Genomic DNA, 13,386 nt, shown 5'->3' with positions numbered 1-13,386 from the left:
ATTAAAATTCTCAAAAAAGGACCCTTCATTCCTATAGAAAGGGTTCCTGAATCTACAGATGGAGAAATGGTCATACCTACACAGTTTGCACCTAAAGATCCCTCAACCAACACATTGCCTGAAAAGCAAAAGGTTTTACTGGATAGCAGCTTACAACTAATTTTGATTGAGTCCCTTTATAATGTAATGTACAATAATATTATTAATTGTGAGTCAGCTAAATAGATCTGGAAGAAAATAAAAATACTGGGTGAGGGAACATAGAGGTTAGATCTAATCAAAGAACAATCTTGGTTTCAAAGTGTGGGGGTTTTATGGCTAAACCAAATAAAGGAATAACTGAAGTTTTTGAAAGATTCAATAAGTTGATAAATGATTCACAGCTTCATGAAAAGTACTATGAAGCAGAAGAGGTCAAATTTAAATTCTTTCCCACCCTTCCTGATCACCTGGAACAAAAGATATCTGTTATTAGAGAAGGAATAGATTTAAACAGAATGACTTTGGAAGTCTTGTATGGTATTTTAAAGACCTATGAGCTAGAGATGTTATAGAGGAAGTCATTAAAATCCAGTCAAGGGTATGTTATTGATGGATCAAATGCCTTGGTAGCCAATGACAACAAAACATCTGAATATGAACTAGAATCTCAGACTCTAGTTATTCAAGCTATTGAGAAGAAAAATAAGGAGCCACAAAAGCAAGTCATTTTAGAGAAGGAAGAGGATGAATTCTACACCCTTGATGAACTGGATGAGATGGACCGGTCAATGGCTTATATTTCAAGGAAATTCTCTAACATCAGGGTTAAGAAGCCAAAATACTTCAAGAACAAGGGTCAGACATCCAACAATAACAATTAGAAAGGAAAAACTTAGTTTAATTCAGCTAGAAAAAGTGGTTACAAGTAAGTTGACAAATCAAAGATAAGGTGCTATAACTGTTATGAACTAGGTCACTTTGTCGCTGAGTGTAGATATCCAAAGAAAGTGAAAGAAGATAAAGCTTATATAGAACTAGAAGCAAAGTATGAAGCACTCTTGAGAAAGCAATAGGGAAATGCTTATATTGCAAAGGGCAAAAATTGGGATGATACAGATGATGAGGATGACTGTGAAGAATATAGAAATTATGCTCTCATGGATCTAGAAAAAGGAGAATCATCTGCATCCAAATCGAAGGTACCTATCCTAACTACAATTGAATTAAATGCCACTCAATATAAAGCAACTGTTGAGAAAATGAGTGTAAAGATGTTTCATATCCACACAAGCATGATGAAATCTACGAGGAAGTTAGTAGGCTATTAAAAATTAATGAGAAGCTTGAGATTGAGAAACTGGAGCTAGAACTACAGCTTGTTACTCTTGAAACAATCAAATAAGAAAATGAGTACCTCAAGAACAAGCTTAAGTGTGTTGGAGAAGTAGAGGCAGTGTTGAGAGAAAGAATTGAGAAAAATGATTTCAAGCTCAAATAATTCAAGAATTCATCTTAGTTGGTTGGTTAGAATTATGAGAAAAATAAACCATGTGCTAACATTGCTAGTGGTTTGGACTATGAGGCCTTGAATTCTCATAAAAAAGTTGAAGCTGACAAAGAAAAAGACATTGTGAACCATGATGTTTCTGGATGCTGAAGAATGTAAATGCACCTTTGTTCAAAGCTTGTGAAGTAAATTTCAGTGAAGGGAAGTTGGTCATCAAGCAAGAAATTGCAGATGAAGACAAAGAGAAAAAAATACAGTGCCACTCCTATCACCAAATGTGAAAAGAAGACTGTAGTAAGATAAACTGTAAAGACACCAACAAAGGAGATCAAAATTGAAAACACTGGAAAAAAGAGAATGGACATAAATGGAAAAATAGGTGTAAACAAGAGCAACAATTATGCCTATGTTGTAGTTGCTCCAAGGAAGCAATGTAAAAAATGTGGCTCAACAAATCACCTAACTCACCTTTGTAAAAAGGCTATTAGTGAACCAAAATTTGGAGCATGCAAGTACAATGAGACACTGGCTGGAGATCCCTATTCCTTCGGTGATAAGTTTGATTGCATTCCTTGCAATATCAAGGTTATGACAAGCTGTCATAAGTTGAGAAAAGATCTTAAAGAAGTCAATCTTGGATCTGAGATTAAATAGGATAATGCTAATCAACCTATGAATGTTGTTCTTTTTAAATGTTCAAATTCTACTTCTGCAACTTCTATGAAAAAGAAGTAAGTACCCAACACTGCTTGGGTAGCTAAACACACTTAATCCTCATTGTGTGTATGGAAAAAAGAATAAAGTCATATGGATCATTGACAGTGGATGTTCCAGGCATATGACAGGTGCTAGAGCCCTGCTATCACAATTTGAGGAGATGACTGACGAACTGGTGACTTTTAGAGACAACAACAAAGGATTCACAATGGGATATGGCAAGTTGATTTCTGATAATGTTGTCATTGATGATGTAGTACTAGTTTCTGGTATTGAAGTGAATCTTCTCAGTGTCATCCAGTTGACAAACAAAAGGTTTAGAGTAATATTTGACAAAGAAGATTGTTCAAGCACTAGCAAGAAAACTGGTGAATTTACTCTGAAAAGGGCAATGAAAGGTAGCCTATTTTTTGCAGATTTAAATTCAGTAAACAAGGATGGAATGTGCTACTTCTACACCAAGTCATCCATTGAGCAAAGCAAACTTTAGCACACGAAACTCTCTCACCTGAATTACAAAGCAATTAACACCTTGGTGAAAAAGAAATTAGTGAGAGACATGCCAACTCTGGAATTTGCTCAAGATGAAGTTTGTGAGGCTTGTCAGAAAAGTATAATGAAGAGGTCCAGTCACAAGAGTAAGACTGTAAACTCAATAAGTGCTCCATTGCAGCTTATTCACATGGACCTGTTCGGACCAGTTAATGTCTTATCTATATTCAGAAAGAAATATGCATTGGTGATGGTGGATGACTACTCAAGATATACTTGGGTGGAATTTATGCATTCAAATGATGAAACTCCACACATCATCATTGAACACATAAAGAAAGTTAAGAAGCAGGCTGAGTATCATAATTATGTCAAAAGATTGAGAAGTGATAATGGCACAGAATTTAGGAATACAACTTTAAGTGAATCCTGTAAAGACAACGGGATTGTTCAAAAGTTCTCAGTTGTAAGAACACCTCAGCAAAATGGTGTGGTTGAAAGAAAAAATAGACCTCTAGTTGAAACTGCAAGAACAATGCTGCAAGATGCCAATAAGATTTTGGGAAGAAGTTGTCAACACTGCATGCTATACTCAAAACAGATATCTAATTAACAAAAACCTTGGAAAGTCACCCTACTCAATTTTGTAAAAAAGAAAGCCTAATGTAAAACATCTGCAAATGTTTGGAAGCAAATGCTTTGTGCTCAAAGACAACTCTGAACATGTTGGAAAATTTGACTCTAAAGTATTTGAAGCTATTTTTCTGGGATATTCATTGGAAAGAACTGCCTACAGAGTTTATGTGTTAGAGCACGGATGTGACCTTTGATGATGACAAGTGTCCAGGCTTGGAATGCCTTGATAATGAAGATGAAGCCCTAAAATTTGAAAATCTAAACATTGACAATGATTTTAAAGATGAAGGTGAGATCAACATAAAAAGCAGGATGGATGAAGAATCCAATGAATCGGAGAATTGTGAAGATGAGAATTCATCTCAAAGTAGAAATATGACTGAATTTGATGGCACAAAATCAGGGGGAGAAAGAAATTACAATTCTGCAAGTCATGCCAATAATGAAAAAAATGCAGACAATTCTAGTCAATAATATCACACCCAAAAATGGGATAGAAGTCACACAAGAGATGCAATAATTGATGATCCAAATGTTGGATTGTGGACTAGGAGTGCCACTACAAATGAATGCTTGCATGCATGCTTTCTTTCTTGAATTGAGCTTAAGAAAACTGAGAAAGCTCTACCTGATCCTGATTGGATAACTGCTATGCAAGAAGAGCTAAATCAATTTGAAAGAAATAAAGTTTGGGAATTGGTTTTTCCACCAAAGAACAGGAGTATCATTGGAGCAAAATGGGTGTATAGGACCAAAATGGATGAAAATGGAATCGTGACAAGGAACAAAGCAAGACTGGTTGCCAAAGGCTACTCTCAAGAAGAAAAAATTCTATGATGAAACTTTTTCTCCAATTGCAAGACTTGAAGCAATAAGAATTTTTCTTGCATTTGCTGCACACTCAAATTTCAAGGTGTATCAAATGGATATGAAAAGTGCATTCCTTAATGGTGAATTGGAAGAAGAAGTCTATGTGCAATAGCCACCTGACTTTGAAGATCCAGAATTTCCAGACATTGTTTATAAATTGTTAAAGGCTCTTTATGGATTGAAACAAGCACCTAGAGCATGGTATGATACACTGTCTAAATTTCTACTCAAACATGGATTTACTAGAGGGACAATTGATAAGTCTCTATTCTACAAGCAACATGGTGATGACATTTTCCTAGTTCAAATCTATGTGAATGATATTATTTTTGGTTCTACAAATGAAAAGCTATGCCAAAGATTCTCAAGACACATGGAGAGTGAATATGAGATAAACATGATGATAGAACTAAGCTACTTCCTTGGCTTCAAGTTAGCCAAAGAAGTGATGGAATCTTCATTAGTCAAACCAAGTATGTCAAAGATCTGTTGAAGAAATTTGAAATGGTTGACTGCTCACCTGCATCAACACCTATATCTACAGCTACTAAGTTGGATGGAGATAAGAAAGGAAAAAGTGTAGACATTTCAGGTTATAGAGGAATGATTGGATCTTTGCTGTACTTAACTGCTTGTAGACCAGACATCATGTTTGCAACATGTATGTGTGCTAGATTTTAAGCAAATTCTAAAGAATCACATTTGATGGATGTCAAGAGGATTTTCAGATATTTGAAGGGAACAACAAAATTGGGATTATGGTATCCTAAAGGAACTGGTTTGGAAGTTGTTGCATACACAGATGCAGATTTTGCTGGATGCAGGATAGACAGAAAGAGTACAAATGGAAGTTGTCAATTCCTAGGTCAAAGACTTGTATCTTGGTATAGTAAGAAACAACAATCTGTGTGAACTTTCACAAATGAGGCTGAATCCATAGCTGCTGGAAGTTATTTTGCTCAAGTGCTTGGGATTAGAAATCAATTAAAGGACTATGGCCTAGTGTTACATAAGATTCCAATCATGTGTGACAATATTAGTGCCATATCTATTGTTTCTAATCCAGTTAATCATTCTAGAACTAAGCACATTGATGTAATGTACCATTTTATTAGTGATGCAAATGACACTATTTAGCTAATTTTTGTTCCAACTGAAAAATAATTAGCTGATATTTTCACTAAACCTTTAGATGAAACAACTTTTACTAGACTTGTATATGAAATTCTTCATCCTAAAGGAAAGAACTCAGCTAATGTGTTGCAGCAGATTAATTCATGATAAATCATAATTAATTTGATTTAATTGGAAATTAACTGGAATATGGTTTATAAATATTTCAGGATTCTCTGCATATTTAATTTTTAAAATTCAAATTTAACTTGGAATTTTTCTAATTCTAAGAAAAAATGTCTAATTATTACTTCACATTTTTAATATGTAAAATTAATATAAGACAGATATTAGTTAAAATCATTTTTAATATGTAAAATTAATATAAGACATATATTAGTTAAAATCAAGTGTATGTAGAGAACTGAGTTCTCGGTAAGTCTAAATAACTTGTCGATAAGTCATTTTGTGACTTCTCGATGGAGTTCTCGATAAGTGTCTTTTATGACTTCTCGATGGACATCTCGATAAGTCATTATATGACTTCTCGAAAAGCATTATAAAGATCTCAATATACATATTTATATAGAGTTCACTACAAGTACAATTTTTAGATTTATCAATAACTCAGAACTGAAAATTATTTAATTCAATAAATTATTTCAGTAAAATACTTTTGATATAAAAATCCATTCGAATTCTATGTTGATTTATTCAATATAAATTGGAATAATTCAGTCTAATTAGGACAAACTGGGTATTTTTTCCACATCTCGATAAATCACTATCTAGTTTTCGATAAGAATCGGGATATTGACATCTTGACATTGACATCTTGACATGAGTTTTCTAATTCACGTGACTTCTTGATAAGCAAATATCAACCGTTTATTCCTTACTTCTCGACAAGTCACTTCTCTAGCCTATAAATACCCAAACATCTCGACATAACCCCTCTTTACACTTTCGAGATCTCAATTGACCTAATTTATGAAAATTTTCACCGCTCTCACTTGTTTCAAGATCTTTCTCTCTCTAAACAATTACCCATTCCAACTCAAACTCTTTCAATGGCTGCCTACAACATTATAGCTTTTATCCCAAAAGAGGAAACCAACTACATGGCATTTGTTGATGCAAACCCAGCCCCTAACAACTTCAAGTGTTTTGTGAGGTTCATTGCTGATTACTATCTCGCAGGGGCCTTGACTGCTAACCCTGTGCTTTACCTGGACGTGTTAAACGAATCCTAGAACTATGCGGTTATCAACACCATTGTCCATGAAAATCAAGCTGTATCTTTGGTGGTGAACTGCACAATCTAGGGTGTAGCTGTGGAATTCAATGCTAATGATGTTAACAAAGCTTTGAGTATTCCTACAGACAATATTGTGGAGGTTCCAACAACACATGAATTGGCTGAGTTTATGGCCTTCATCAACTAGAGTGAGAAGATTGACATGGCCAGGCTGAACAAGAAGAACCTAATGAGAGAATGGTATTTTGTGTTTGACTCTATCATAAGAGCATTCACATGCAGAAAGACTGGTTATGACAACATCTCTAGTATAGTGCAGAAGTTGGTGTACTCCATGGCTTACAACAGACAGCTCAATATTGGAAGCTTGATCATGGCAGAAGTGAGCACAAGGATAACAATGCCTTTGGTAAGTAGAGGTAAAGAAAGTTTCTTCCCTATATTTATAATGTCCACTTCAAACAATAAAGTAACTGACATCCATATACTTGATGGGAAAGACAGAAATCAAATGGGCATTTTTAAACATGTGTCTAAAGTTCTATTTGGTTCATTAACTACAAAGAATCAGGTAAAGGTAGTTCTAAATGTCACTAATTTCATGTTGGAGAGATTTATAACTTACCCTTACCCTATGCCTGATATAAGATCCAGTGCAATATCTAGCACAGCTATGGCCCCTGCACATGTAGAAGTACACAAACAGGATAGCACACATTGGCCTTTCACAACTGAGACCCTTCTTTCACAACAATTAGATGCTAAAAAGCCAACTACTTCATCCACTCAAAAGGATGGAGTTAGTAAAAGGAAGAGAAAGCAAACACCTATGGTACTGAGAGTGGTGAGGACCAAATGCATACTTAATCACCCTTCATCAGAAAGCCAAAGAAGCAAAGGAAGGTTGAGTTGACCACTCAAATGGCCACCTTTGCATATTCTCAAAAAGATACAGTTGTAACAGATGGGCAACAACAGACTCTAGTGGCACCTTCTCAACAAGGTGTCACTATTGAAATAAGCATTCTCCCCAATGCATATTGTCAAGAGTCTGCACCCCCTCTTGAGCACTCTCAAGAGGGTGAAAAAAGTCATTTGGTTGGCACACAGAGTGAGAGCACATCACTTGAAACTCCATCATCCATTCAGGGGGAGTTCCCAAAAATCATTCTTGAACTCACTAATCTCATTTCTCAAATTTATTCATCTTACAATGAAAGGCTTGAATCTTCTTCTCAAGCCTTGCCAACATCAAGTGACACAGTTCAAGAAACTGTGGTCACCACTTAGATACAATCTTTAGATGGTGAGACGCTACATGCTGAGGTAGACCTTGATGACATCATAAAAATAAAAGGGTTTTATCAGTTTTTATTGAAGACTTTGTGCAGGTTCTAGTTTCACCTTCATATGCACAACAGTCTTCACAGACTGCAAGGTTTGAGGGTAGTACTCTTGAAGGAGATCTACTTAAATCTTCTCCAATTCAATTGGAGGTTTCTCAAGAAGGAACAACTCCCCTCACAACCCTATCTGACATTGCTTTGTCAATTGAAGCTAAGAGTACAATTACCAATGATTCAGTTATTGGGGAGGCATATATTCAAGCACCTTCAAGTGAAAGTCCCCTACAAGAGGGACAAGGGTTTGAGACCATGGTACATTATAATAACCTGGTCAAAACTCCTCCAATTCCAATGGAGGTTCACTCTACTAGTGAACAACACACTATCACAATCACAGTTCATACTGTGAGTCAAACTGTGACACCTGTCACAGGAACAGTCTCACCAACTCTTCCATCCACCTCAAATACTAATCATCAATTTCAACATCCATTAACCAAACTTCCACACAACCTTCACACCTCATCTCACGATGGCCGCAAGATACTCAAGCCTAACCTTTAACAAATAATGATTTACTAGTAACTTGCAGGCCAAGCCAACATCACCCAACAACTTCTCACAACTGATATGTCTAACCAAGACTATCAGGCAATCATGATATCCTATAAGGAAGATGTAGAAGACTAGCAAGCCAAAATTTCAAATGAAGCTGAGCAGGATGGAAATATGGATGCATGGCTGTCAAAGGAATTCAGTGTGACATGGAGGAGGTGATAATCTCATAATTTTGCATTAATTAATACCTATTTATTGCTTAATCCCGAATTTAATAATTTAATAATTTGTTTTTATAGGTATTTTGTACAAAAAAAGCAAAAAAGGAGAAAAAGAAAAGAAAAATGCAAGAAGGGAAAAAGTGGAAGCAAAAAGAAGAAAAGAAAATAAATGAAAGGAAAAGAAAATGGGAGTTGGCTACATTCAAGGGTCAAGATTCTACCAACACACATGACAAATGTATGGCTTGGATTTAGCCAACACTCCTAAAACCCTAATTCTTATCCTATAAATACCCACCCCTTGTCTTGTAAACCACACCAAGTAGCACATAGCTAACCTAGTGTTTTCCATTTTTAGTAGTAGCCTCATTTCCTTAAATGTTGTAGATCTACTTTCCAAGTTGCAATCATTCTTCATCTTTGTAAACACTGTTTTTTTATATATTAATGCAAGTATTTTTATTATGGTTGCCTTTATAGTTTATTGAGCTATGATATCTTTCTAAATCCAACAAGTAATAAGCTTGGGATGTGAAAGGAGCTAGTTTATATTCTTGTGTTTAGATCTCCTTTAATTTTAGTAGAATAATTTTAGACTAGTGATAAACTAGATTTGATTTTAGTAGTTATTGTGTTTAATTTTCGGCTAAATCTCCATATAAAATAAATTTATGTTGGGGCTTTGATTGATTAAATAAATTTATTTTAGCCTAATTTTACATAATTTGTCCCTGCATTTTTCTTGTTTTAGAAAAATATTTGTAATAGTAAATTTGTGTTTAACTTAATCTCATTTTTTTTACAAATCATTACCAGGTTCGATTTCTTTTCTCAACCTAAATCCCTACCCCCTTCATGCTTTCTGCCTTCTTCTTCTTTATTCACCTGCAAACCAACCCCATCTCTCCTATTAAGTCAAACAGCGACCCCTTATATCTCCTTCACCTCCCCCTTTTACAAACCCGCAGCTCCTCCTTCTCCCTTTTCACAAATCTACAAACCCCCTCGTTTCTCTTTCCTTCTTCTTAACTCACAACAGCCGAGTCGTGCACCGAGTTGCCCGAGTCGCGGCGAGTTGAACCTGTTTTCCTTTTGTTCCATATTTCTCTGAGTTGAGCCTGAGAGTTCTTGCCGAGTCTAAATCGATGCACCGAGTCGGGACTGAGTTGTCCGAGTTGGAGTTCCCCTATTTTGTTTCCTGAGTTTCATCTTTTTCTCCGTTTTTTTACTCGCAAAAGTCTAGTCCGAGTTCGAGACCTCCTGTTTTCGAGTTTAGATTACCACGATTTGCTTTACTGAGTTCTGTTGCTGAGTCTCGGCGGCGAGTTCGCCTCAATCCACTGAGTTCGTCGAGTTTGTTGTCCGAGTTATGCACTGAGTTAACTAAATCGTTCCGGTTTCTTTGAGTCCTGTACCGAGTCCTGTGCGGTTTTGCTGAGTTCCGTTTTCGTACATTGCCGAGTTATCACGGCTCCAAGTTGTTTCGCTAGTTTTGTTTTGTTTTGTCATAGCCGCGATTCGTTTTATTTCCGAGTGTTTTGCTGTTTCATCCGAGTTGTTTCTTTTCTTTTTTCTTTTGATTTGCTAGGTTAGACTAGTTTGTTAGCCGAGTTTTTTTTATTATCGGGTTTAATTTATGGTTGAATTCTGCAGATCATAGCTTGAGGTTGTTGTATGTGTTGAATCTTTTTTTTTTGTGTGTTAATTAAGTAGTTCAACAAGCAACGGGTTAACTTGAATTAGGGTGCTTGTGTTGATTTCTGGTTAGCTTAATTTACAAACAAGACATTTCGATTTTTTCTAAAAAAGAACTATTTTTGTAAATAAATTAATTCCGTTTAGTTTTAGTAGATTTTCCTTTAAATTTTTATTTCTCTTTTTTTTGCAACTCGCTAGTGGTAATACATTTAGTTATATTAATTAGTTAAAAAAAATAATTTTAGTTAATTTAAATAATTATATTTAGTTTAAAATTTGGTTTTAGTTAGCTAGATTAATCAATCTCTTTTAAAACTCTCGTTCTAGTTCGCCTAAATTAAAATTTAAGGTTGTGAAAAATATTTAGTCTTGTGGAACGAATCTCAAATTATTAAAACAAAAATTATGCGCTTGCAATTAAAATGTTTATTTTTGGCACATCAAGTTTTTGGCACCGCTGACGGGGACTATAATTATTTTTAGCGCCTTTATTTTTTAAATTTTCGAATTTATTGTACTTTCTCTCTTTGTTTAATTTTTTTTTAGAAAATTGAAGATTTGGAAAGCTCGTTGGAACTCCGAAAATTGCCAAAGCTCGAAGGAATTTTTGGAAGGTTGCTTGGGTAAACCGTATCTCTCTCTTTTCGTATTTTTCATTAGTTATAAGAAAACAAAAAACAAAAAATTCAAAATTCAAAACTTTTTTTAAAAAAATTAGTTAGTTAAATACATAATTGTTGCATCATGCATTTGTTCACTTAGGAGCACATCATCTTAGATATTATTTTCTTATTTTTAATTTTTCGTACCTTATAAATTGTGGTGATTGCTGGAGGACCCAAGGTACTATAAATTTCTTCTTTTCTTTAGTTAGGACACGTAGTTTAGAGCATCCATAATTGTTTATCGCTTTTATATCTCGTTGTGTGTTGCATCATTTAAATAAATTTTAAGGGCAAAATCTCATCACAAGATAAGGGGAGGGATTTCATCACTCTTTTCTTGGCCCACAACCATCAAATCCATCATTTTGCATACCATAGCCTTTTTAATAAAATTAAGTAGACATTAGCCCCTAGGACTTCACGCTCAACTAGGAAGAAAACCCGAAACGATCAAATCTCTAAGTATTCATTCTTTGGTGTCTAGGCTAGCGAAAGCTTACCTGGCCATTTAAATTGGTGACTAGGCTGGTGTTTAGCCTCTTGGCAATGCTTGCACCTACCTGGACATTCAGAAATAATACTTTTAGTTTTGTGAATTTTAGTAATATCTTTTTGTTAGGAGTAAGTCTTAGAGTCTTTTAGGGAACCATAGATTTAGAATTTTTCTTTCGATTTTTTTCACCCTTTCTTTTGCGTGTTTTAAATTCTTGCACTTATTTGCTACTTGATGCATATCCTGTTTATGCGTACTACGTGGATTAGAGATAATTCCTCTAGGTTAGTGAGACCAATTGAGCGTAATTCCTCATCGGAATCCGAACCCGTAGAAATTCTTGAACCTGTAGTAAACATGGCAGTTTCTCTTAAGGATCGTTGTTACCCCGCCCATTCGGCCCAACCTTCTTGTATTACTCTTCCGCCGGTTAATGGTAATAATTTTGAAATTAAATTTCATCATATTAGCATGTTACCTAAATTTACCGGGAGTGAAGGTGAGGATCCGTATCTTTTTATTTATGAATTCGAGGAGGTTTGTGCCTTACAAAAACTCCAGCAATTGATCGAGGATTCCATTAGGCTTAGACTCATCAATTTCGCTCTTAAAGAAAATGCTAAAAAATGGTTATATATCCTACCGGTTAATTCTATTTTAACTTGGGAGGGATTCGTAGTCATTTTTTAAAAAAAAAAATTCCAAACCATAAGACTACGAGACTTACAAATGAGATTAATCAATTTCATCAAAAGGAAAACGAGTCTTTTTGAAAATATTTTGATAGATTTAAAAAATTTTTGTCCCAATGTCCCCACCACAGAATAAAAAAGTGGAGACTTTGTAAGATTGTTTACGAGGCCTTAGATAGTTCTACAACCGCGTTGTTAGAGTCTATGTGTCAAGGCAAATTCATGGAAAATGACGAGGATCAGGGTTGGAATTTTTTGAGGAACTAGCGGAAAAGACCATATTGTGGGAGTCTACTAGGGTGCCAAATAGGGAGCCTAGTAAGCACAATGAAACACTCGGTTCATTTGCTAACAAGGGCTTGCATTTAGTGGGTAATTCTATAGCAACTGAAGAGAAGTTAGCTACTCTTACTAGAAGATTAGAAGCTTTAGAAACCACTAATGCCCCTTCCCAAGCGTCTATGTGTGCGAACTATAACTCTCATAGTCATGGACCTCAAAAATTTCAAGAGTTTGAGAAAGTGAATGCTATGTTTCAACCTAGACCTAGTAATGACCCATTTGCACCCACATACAATCGCGGGTGGAAGAACCACCCGATTTTTCATGGACCCAAGGCCAAAACTACCAATCTCCTCAACCCACTTTTCAAAAGCCTAATCCAAACTCCTATCCCACTTCAAGTCAAAATCCTTATCCAAACCCAATTCAAGCACCCTTGAATCCTCCCGAGTTTAATGATTCGGATAAGAAACTTAATTCATTAGAAAAAAGTATAGAGGCTTTGCTAAAATCTCAAACTAATTTGACTCAATCTCAACAAGCCTTCATGCAAACCATGACCCAAGATAGGTAATTATTGAATTCCAATTCCCAAGCCATATCTAAGTTAGAGGTTCAAATGAGTCAATTAGCTAACACGATTTGTGAGCGTGAGAAGAATAAGTTTCCAAGTCAATCCGAGGTGAATCATAAATTTCCGCTTAATCAAAGACCTCATGATGTGAACGCCACCATCTCTCTACGCTCGGGAAATCAAGTGAGAAATCGAGTTGGTGTTGATGCTAACGAAGAATAGAATTCGAGTTCAGAACCTAATCCTTCACCTTTGAGTTCGAGTCTAGATCACTCGAAGCAA

The 13,386-nt window shown here is 35.5% G+C and overlaps 1 non-coding gene across 1 annotated transcript; it reads right to left on the bottom strand.

The window, feature by feature from the left end:
• Positions 1-12,275: 12,275 nt before the first annotated feature.
• LOC141694351 (small nucleolar RNA R71) lies at positions 12,276-12,382 on the bottom strand. Its single transcript, XR_012563665.1, has one exon. It is a non-coding gene; the product is annotated as a small nucleolar RNA R71 (small nucleolar RNA).
• Between the last annotated feature and the right edge of the window lie 1,004 nt (positions 12,383-13,386).

Source organism: Apium graveolens, chromosome 10 (assembly GCF_009905375.1).
Source record: "Apium graveolens cultivar Ventura chromosome 10, ASM990537v1, whole genome shotgun sequence".
Taxonomy (NCBI): Eukaryota; Viridiplantae; Streptophyta; class Magnoliopsida; order Apiales; family Apiaceae; genus Apium; species Apium graveolens.
Note: the sequence above shows the minus strand (reverse complement) of the source record. Positions and strands in the feature narration are given on the sequence as shown.